Raw genomic sequence first — 9,988 nt, 5'->3', positions numbered from 1 at the left:
TCCTACTTGTATTGGCCATATCCAGAGGAAACACTTTTCTGTAAGTTGCCTTGGAGTCCATATATGAAGGCTGCATAATGACAACTCTACATTTTGGCCCCATGCTCACCTTTGTGGCTCCCTAGATCAGCTTTGTCCAGACGCTCTGTGGTTTCTCTGTGCCCAGCCCAAATGGCTTTTATTTTCTGGACTGGAGTATAAGGTCACAACTCGGGGTCTGCATGGATTGTGCCAAATTCTGCCCTGATTCTGAGAAGGAAATGCACATCCACAAAGGGCTAAAAAAGAGAAGCAAGAATTTTGCTGACAAAATCAAGATCTATTTCTTCATGCTTGAAACCCTAAGCTTTTCTCTCCTTATTTGGCAAAAATAGTAACTGGGCCAAATATAGAAAACTCACCACCTCTCCCTCTTATTTACTTCTCCATCTGTGTACAGGCTTCATCAATGATGACAGCGAGAACTGGTTTGGCTTAGGAGCACTAGTTTGTTAGCTATTTGATCTGAAGAAGCAGTTGAGAGAACATATACACAGGTCATTCCTCAGCCATGCTCCAGGGGGCTCTGTCATGAGCTTTTCCCCATTTGCCAAGTGAGAGACTATACTGAAAGCCAGTTAGAGAACTCCTGGGAGAGATGTTTTTCATGTTTTGTTTTAGTAAAAAAAAAAAAGTCACACATGCGATGCATTTTAATAATATATATTATGTATTTTTTAAAAAATACAATAGTAATAAATGCTCACTACAGATCACTTGGGAGACAGAGAAACAAAACAAAAAGGAGTAATTCATAATTCCACTTCCATAAATTAATCATGATGATTAATCTTGTTTGTTTCTGGTTTTATTTCTGTGCATGCCAATGAAAATAAAGATAATTACTCAGTTATTCACAATTTTCCCATATATTTTAGCATTTTCAAGGCAAGGGGGATGGTGAGGAAAAGTCATTAATTTACCCACCATATCTCTTGTACTCAACAAGGCAAAATTGAAGTCCCAGAGGAGACCTAACTAGTATTGCCTAAGAATGGATGAGAGCTATACCAACCAATATAGTGGCCACTAGCCAACAAGGGTAATTGAAGCCAGACTCTATAATTACATATAATTTTAAGAATATATTTCCTGGTGGGCGGAGCCAAGATGGTGGATAGTGAGGACGTGCGCCGTAGTTTGGGAAAATAAAGTTTCATAAAAGTGGAATTACTGTAGCCTCAGGAAAAGAATCAAGAAAAAAACTGCAGAGGAAACGCTTCCGGATCTAGTGGATGTGACACAGAGGACCTACAGGGAGCCCACCGCGTGGAAACACAACCGCGGGAGCCGAGCCGCAGAATCTCGCCAGTGCGGGAATGAACAGAAGGTAAGACAAAGACGTCAGAAACCCAAGACATTGGGGGGGAAAGGCAGAGGCCACTCACATCACTCACCTAGCAAAATAAAGAGCAGGAGCCATTTTACATATGTAAAGCGCTGCCAAGGAGTACACAAACTCAGTAATTTTGGAACTTTGGTGAAACTTGAGAACAAATTGAGGGCTGCATAAACTCTTTGTGTGGTCCCAGGGGTAAGGAATACTCACAGAGGCCAGATTTCAACTACCCTCAATTCCACTCAGCTGTGCAGAATTACTTCCCAACTGAGCCAAAAAAAAAAAAAGAGAGAAACAGAGAGCAATCCAGCAAGGAGCAAGGGAGAGAACAATCTGGGTGAGTCACTTTTTGCACAGCCTTAAACCTAGAGAATCAAGCGGAGCTCTCTGGCCACACCCATCACAGCCTCTAAGGATCCATCAAAGCAGACAGCCCAGTTAGAGGCAGAGTATAACGAGAAAAAAACACCACAGAAAAAAAAAAACATAAATTATCTCCAACAGGCCAAACAAGAAACATAGAAACCGAGGTAACAAGAGCAAGGAAGACACTAAGATGCCCCCAAATGAACAAGACACCCCAATCCAAGATTATGAAGATGAAGAGATAGAGGAAATGCAAGAAGCAGATCTAAAAAAATTGATAAGAACATTAAGAAGTTCTCAAAAACAAATTCTTGAACTACAGAAATCCTTAATGGACAAGATAGAAAATCTCACTCGTGAAAATGAAATATTAAGGAGGAATCAAAAGGAAATGAAACAACTAGTAGAACATGAAACTGTGATAGTGACAAAAAACCACAATGAAATGAAGAACTCAATAGACCAAATGACAAACACATTAGAGAGCCTTAAAAACAGAATGGGTGAAGCAGAAGAGAGAATATCGGAATTAGAAGACAGAGAACAGGAAAGGAAACAGGCAAATCAAAGAAAAGAAGAAGAAATGAGAAATCTAAAAAATACTGTCAGGATACTATTAAAAAACCCAACATTCGGGTTCTAGGAGTTCCTGAAGGCATGGAGAGGGAGAAAGGATTAGAAGGCCTTTTCAGTGAGATACTAGCAGAAAATTTCCCAGGTTTGGAGAAGGACAGAGACATCCTAGTACAGGAAGCTCATAGAACCCCTAATAAACATGACCAAAAGAGATCCTCACCACGACACGTCGTAATTAAACTCACCACAGTGAAACATAAAGAAAAGATCCTAAAATGTGCAAGAGAGAAACGCCAGATTACTCTCAGAGGATCTCCAATTAGACTCACAGCTGACTTCTCATCAGAAACCCTACAAGCTAGGAGAGAATGGCGAGATATAGCCCAGGTACTAAGAGAGAAAAACTGCCAGCCCAGAATATTATATCCTGCAAAGCTCTCATTTGTGAATGAAGGTGAATTAAAGACCTTTCACAGCAAACAGAAATTGAAAGAATTTGTCGCCACTCGTCCAGCCCTGCAAAAGATGCTTAAAGATGTGTTACATACAGAAACACAGAAACATGGTCATCAATATGAAAGAAGATAAAGGAAGGAAACCTCACAGCAAAAGATCACAGGAATCTCAAACCATATATTAGAAAAAATCTTTGGCAAATGACAGGGCAAAGTTACTCCTTCTCAATAGTCACATTGAATGTTAATGGCTTGAACTGTCCAGTTAAAAGACACCGATTGGCTGATTGGGTTAAGGAACAAAACCCATCTTTTTGCTGCTTACAAGAAACTCATCTTTCCAACAATGATGCATGCAGGCTGAAAGTGAAAGGCTGGAAAAATATATACCATGCCAATAGAAATGAAAAAAGAGCAGGCGTAGCCATCTTAATATCGGACAACATAAACTTTACCACAAAAACTGTTAGGAGAGACAAAGAGGGGCACTATATAATGATTAAGGAATCCATTCAACAGGAAGATATAATGATTATCAATGTATATGCACCTAATTACAGGGCACCAGCTTATTAAAAGACTTGTTAAGGGACTTAAAGGGAGACTTAGACCCCAATACAATAGTACTGGGGGACTTCAATACTCCACTCTCAGAGATATACAGATCAACAGGACAGAATATCAACAAGGAGACAGTAGATTTAAACGACACTATAGAGGAAATGGATCTAACAGATATCTACAGAACATTTCATCCTACATCTAAGGACTTTACATTCTGCTCAGCAGTACATGGAGCCTTTTCTAGGACTGACCACATAGTAGGCCATAAAACAAGTCTCAGGAAATTCAAAAGAATTAGAATCATACCATGCAGCTTCTCAGACCACAAAGGAATGAAGTTGGAAATTAGCAACTCGGGAATCCCTAGAGCACGTGCAAACACATGGAGGTTGAACAGCATGCTCCTGAATGAACAATGGGTCATAGAAGAAATTAAAAGAGAAATCAAAAATTTTCTGGCAGTAAATGAGGATAAAAGCACAACACACCAAAACCTATGGGATACAACAAAAGCAGTGTTAAGAGGAAAGTTTATATCAATAGGTGCCTACATCAAGAAATTGGAAAGGCACCAAATAGATGAGCTTTCAAGTCATCTCAAGGATCTAGAAAATGTGCAGCAAACCAAACCCAAACCCAGTAGAAGAGAAATAATTAAAATCAAAGAAGAAATCAACAGGATTGAATCAAAAAAAAAACATTACAAAAAATCAGCCAAACAAGGAGCTGTTTTTTTGAAAAATTAAACAAATTTGACACCCCATTGGCCCAACTAACTAAAAAAAGAAGAGAAAAGACCCAAATCAATAGAATCAGAGATGAAAAGGGAAACGTAACAACAGACGCCACAGAAATGAAAAGAATCATCAGAAATTACCACAAGGACTTGTATGCCAGCAAACAGGGAAATCTATCAGAAATGGACAGATTCTTGGACACATACAACCTACCTAAATCGAGCCAGGAAGACATAGAAAACCTAAACAGACCAATAACTGACACAGAAATTGAAACAGTAATAAAGGCCCTCCCAACAAAGAAAAGCCCAGGACCAGATGGATTCACTGCTGAGTTCTACCAGACATTTAGAGAAGAACTAACTCCAATTCTTCTCAAACTATTCAAAACAATCGAAAAAGAGGGAATTCTCCCAAATTCTTTCTATGAAGCCAGCATCACCTTAATTCCTAAGCCGGAAAATGGTGCAGCATTGAAAGAGAATTACAGACCAATATCCCTGATGAACATAGATGCAAAAATACTCAATAAAATTCTGGCCAATAGAATGCAACAACACATCAGAAAGATCATCCACCCAGACCAAGTGGGATTTATCCCTGGTATGCAGGGATGGTTCAACATTCACAAAATAATCAACGTAATATACTACATTAACAGACTGCAGAAGAAAAACCATATGAATCTCTCAATAGACGCAGAGAAAGCATTTGATAAAATACAACACCCTTTCATGATGAAAATTCTAAGCAAGCTGGGTATGGAAGGAACATTCCTCAATACATTCAAAGCAATATATGAAAAACCCACGGCCAACATCCTATTGAATGGGGAAAAGTTGGAAGCATTTCCGCTGAGATGTGGTACCAGACAGGGATGCCCATTCTCACCACTGCTATTCAATATAGTTCTGGAAGTTTTAGCCAGAGCTATTAGGCAAGAAAAAGAAATTAAAGGGATACAAATTGGGAAGGAAGAAGTCAAACTATCCTTCTTTGCAGATGATATGATTCTTTATTTAGGGGACCCAAAGAACTCTACTAAGAGACTACTGGAACTCATCGAAGAGTTTGGCAAAGTAGCAGGATATAAAATCAATCCACAAAAATCAAGAGCCTTTGTATACACAGGCAATGCCACGGCGGAGGAAGAACTTCTAAGATCTATCCCATTCACAATAGCTACAAAAACAATCAAATACCTTGGAATAAACTTAACCAAGGACGTTAAAGATCTCTACGATGAAAACTACAAAACCTTAAAGAAAGAAATAGAAGAGGATACCAAAAAATGGAGAAATCTTCCATGCTCATGGATTGGAAGAATCAATATCATCAAAATGTCTATTCTCCCAAGAGCAATTTATACATTCAATGCAATACCAATCAAGATACCGAAGACATTCTCAGATCTGGAAAAAATAATGCTGAAATTCATATGGAGACACAGAAGAACTAGAATAGCCAAAGCAATCTTGTACAACAAAAACAAAGCCGGAGGCATCACAATCCAAGATTTCAGGGCATACTACAGGGCAGTTGTCATCAAAACAGCATGGTACTGGTACAGAAACAGATGGATAGAGCAATGGAACAGAATAGAAACACCAGAAATCAATCCAAACATCTACAGCCAACTTATATTTGATCAGAGATCCAAAACTAATCCCTGGAATAAGGACAGTCTATTCAATAAATGGTGCTGGGAAAATTGGATTTCCATGTGCAGAAGCTTGAAGCAAGACCCATACCTTTCACCTTACACAAAAATTCACTCAACGTGGATTAAAGACTTAAATCTACGACCCGAAACCATCAAATTATTAGAGAGCATTGGAGAAACCCTGCATGATATAGGCACAGGCAAAGACTTCTTGGAAAAGACCCCAGGAGCACAGGCAGTCAAAACCAAAATTAACATTTGGGATTGCATCAAATTGAGAAGTTTCTGTACTTCAAAAGAAACAGTCAGGAAAGTGAAGAGGCAACCGACAGAATGGGAAAAAATATTTGCAAACTATACTACAGATAAAGGGTTGATAACCAGAATCTACATAGAAATCAAGAAAATCCACAACAACAGAAAAAACAACCCACTGAAGAGATGGGCCAAGGACCTCAATAGTCATTTTTCATAAGAGGAAATCCAAATGGCCAACAGACACATGAAAAAATGTTCAAGATCACTAGCAATCAGAGAAATGCAAATCAAAACCACAATGAGGTTTCACCTCACCCCGGTGAGAATGGCTCACATTCAGAAATCTACCAACAACAGATGCTGGAGAGGATGTGGGGAAAAAGGGACACTAACCCACTATTGGTGGGAATGCAAACTGCTTAGGCCACTATGGAAGTCAGTCTGGAGATTCCTCAGAAACCCGAACATAACCCTACCATACAACCCAGCCATCCCACTCCTTGGAATCTACCCAAAGGAAATTAATTTGGCTAATAAAAAAGCCATCTGCACATTAATGTTTATTGCAGCTCAATTCACAATAGCTAAGACCTGGAACCAACCCAAATGCCCATCAACAGTAGACTGGATAAAGAAATTATGGGACATGTACTCAATAAAATACTATACAGCAGTAAGGAACAATGAAACCCTGGCATTTGCAACAAGATGGAGGGATCTGGAAAACATCATGCTGAGTGAATTAAGCCAGTCCCAAAGAGACAAATATCATTTGTTTTCCCTGATCGGCGACAATTGAGCACCCAAGGGGAAACCTGTTGAAGTGAAATGGACACTATAAGAAACAATGACCTGATCAGCTTTTGTCCTGACTCTAGATGTACAATGTAATACTTTATCCTTTTTAGTATTTGTTGTTGTTGTTGTTGTTGTTCTAGTACTAGTGGTTGACCTCTGTAATTAACACACAATTATTCTTAGGTTTTTAAATTTTAACTGAAAAGTGATCCCTGTTAAATTTCAGAGTGGGAAAAGAGAGGGAGGAGATGCACAGTTTGGGACATGCACAATCAGTCTTGCCCCAAATGATGGAGTTAGTAATGTGCCAGGGGATTCCAATACAATCCCATCAAGGTGGCATGTACCAATGCCATCTCACTAGTCCAAGTGATCAATTTCAGTTCACATTAGATGGCTTGGATAGGTCTAAGAAACAAAGGGATCACACAAACAAGACAAGTGTCTGCTAATACTAACTGATAGAATCAAAAAGGGAGAGAAAGTTACAGCATGGGAAGTGGTATACCTAGCAGACTCATAGAATGGCAGATGTCCTAAACAACACTCTGGCCTCAGAATCAGCCCTTAAGGCATTCGGATCTGGCTGAAGAGCCCATGAGAGCATTGTAGGCATGGAAAGCCAAGATACCATGGAAAAGAAAAAAAGAAGAAGACCTAAATGAAAGATCTCTGTGAGTGAGATCCCAGTGGAAAGAACGGGGCCATCAAAGAAGGAGGTACCTTTCTCTGAAGGGAGGAGAGAACTTCCACTTTGACTGTGACTCTATCGGAATAAGATCAAAGTCAGCGAACCCTAAAGGCTTCCATAGCCCTGGCAACTCATGACTAGATCCTAGGGAGATTACTGACGCCATGAACAAGAGTGTCAAATTGTTAAGTCAGCAACAGGAGTCACTGTGTACTTACATCCCATGTGGGATCTGTCCTTAATGTGTTGTCTAATGTGAAGTGATACTATAACTAGAACTGAAACAGTATTTTTACACTTTGTGTTTCTGCGTGGGTACAAACTGATGAGATCTTTACTAATTATATACTGAATCGATCTCCTGTATATAAAGATAATTGGAAATGAAAAAAAAAAAACCCTGGTGTTAAATTGGAAATGGCATAGAAAATTAATTAATTTTTTAAAAAATAATATGTAGGATCTCTGCCTTTAATGTGCTGTACACTCTTATTTAATGCTATAACTAGTACTCCAACAGTATTTTTTTCTTCACTTTGTGTTGCTATATGGGGGCAAACTGTTGAAATCATTACCTAATTTATACTAAACTGATCTTTTGTATATAAAGAGAATTGAAAATGAATCATGATGTGATTGGAAGGGGAGAGGGAGCGGGAAAGGGGAGGGTTGTGGGTGGGAGGGAAGTTTTGGGAGGGGGAAGCCATTGTAACCCATGAGCTGTACTTTGGAAATTTATATTCATTAAATAAAAGTTAAAGAAGAAAAAAAAAAGAATCCTATCATCTGCAAAGAGGGATATTTTGACTTCTTCCTTCCTGATTTGTATCCCTTTAATTTCTTTTTCTTGCCTAATAGCTCTGGCTAAAACTTGCAGTGCTATATTCAATCCAATGATAAGAGTGGGCATCCCTGTCTGGTTCCAGATCTCAGTGGAAATGCTTCCAACTTTTCCCCATTCAATAGGATGCTGGCTAAGGGTTTTTCATAAATTGCTTTGAATGTATTGAGGAATGTTCCGTCCATACCCAATTTGCTTAGAGTTTTCATCATGAAAGGGTGTTGTATTTTATCAAATACTTTCTCTGCGTCTATTGAGAGACTCATATGGTTTTTCTTCTGCAGTCTGTTAATGTGGTGTATTACATTGATTGATTTGTGAACATTGAACCATCCCTGCATACCAGGTAGAAATAGAAACGTGCCAGGGGATTTCAATTCAATCCCATAAAGGTGGAATGTACCAATGCCATCTCACTAGTCAAAGTGATCGGTTTCAGTTCACAATTGATCATAATGATAGGATTAAGAGTCAAATGGATCACATAAACAAGACTAGTGTCTGCAAATACTAACTGATAGAATTAAAAAGGAGTGAACGATCCCACATAGGAAGGAGGATACACAGCAGACTCATAGAATGGCAGATATCCTAAACAGCACTCTGGCCTTAGAATCAGCCCTTAAGGTGCTCAGATCTGGCTGTAGATCCCATGAGAGTATTTCATGCATGGAAAGCCAAGACACTCTGGCAAAAAAACAAACAAACAAACAAAGAAACAAAAAACACCTAAGAAAGATCTCTGCGAGTGAGATCCCAGTGGAAAGAATGGGCCATCAAAGAAGGAGGTGCCTTCTCTAAATAAGATTGGAGTCGGTGAACTCAAAAGGCTTCCATAGCCTTGGCAACTCATGACAAGAGCCTCAGGTGATTACTGACGCCATAAACAAGAGTGTCAATTGTTAAGCCAACAACAGGAGTCACTGTGCACTTACTCCTCATGTAGGATCTCTGTCCTTAATGTGTTGTTCAATGTGAATTAATGCTATAACTAGTACTCAAACAGTACTTTATACTTTGTGTTTCTGTGTGGGTGCAAACTGTTGAAATCTACTTAAAGTATACTAAATTGATCTTCTGTATATAAAGATAATTGAAAATGAATCTTGATGAAGAATGGAATGGGAGAGGGAGCGGGAGATGGGAGTGTTGTGCGTGGGAGGGAAGTTGTGGGGGGGAAGCCACTATAATCCAAAAGCTGTACTTTGGAAATTTATATTTATTAAATAGAAGTTTAAAAAGATAAAATGTGTAATCATTTCTTTTTTTTGACAGGCAGAGTGGATAGTGAGAGAGAGAGACAGAGAGAAAGGTCTTCCTTTTTGCCATTGGTTCACCCTCCAATGGCTGCTGCAGCCAGCGCATCTCACTGATCCGAAGCCAGGAGCCAGGTGCTTCTCCTGGTCTCCCATGTGGGTGCAGGGCCCAAGGACCTGGGCCATCCTCCACTGCCTTCCCGGGCCATAGCAGAGAGCTAGCCTGGAAGAGGGGCAACCGGGATAGAATCCGCCGCCCCAGCCGGGACTAGAACCCGGTGTGCTGGCGCCTCAAGGCGGAGGATTAGCCTGTTAAGCCAGGGCGCTGGCCAAAATGTAATTATTTCTTAACATAAGATCCATCAAGTTCAAGCCACTTTTGGTAGGCATGATACTAGTCATTTA

The sequence above is a fragment of the Lepus europaeus genome, chromosome X, assembly GCF_033115175.1.
Source record: "Lepus europaeus isolate LE1 chromosome X, mLepTim1.pri, whole genome shotgun sequence".
NCBI classification, from domain to species: domain Eukaryota; kingdom Metazoa; phylum Chordata; class Mammalia; order Lagomorpha; family Leporidae; genus Lepus; species Lepus europaeus.
This window is presented reverse-complemented; position numbering follows the sequence as displayed.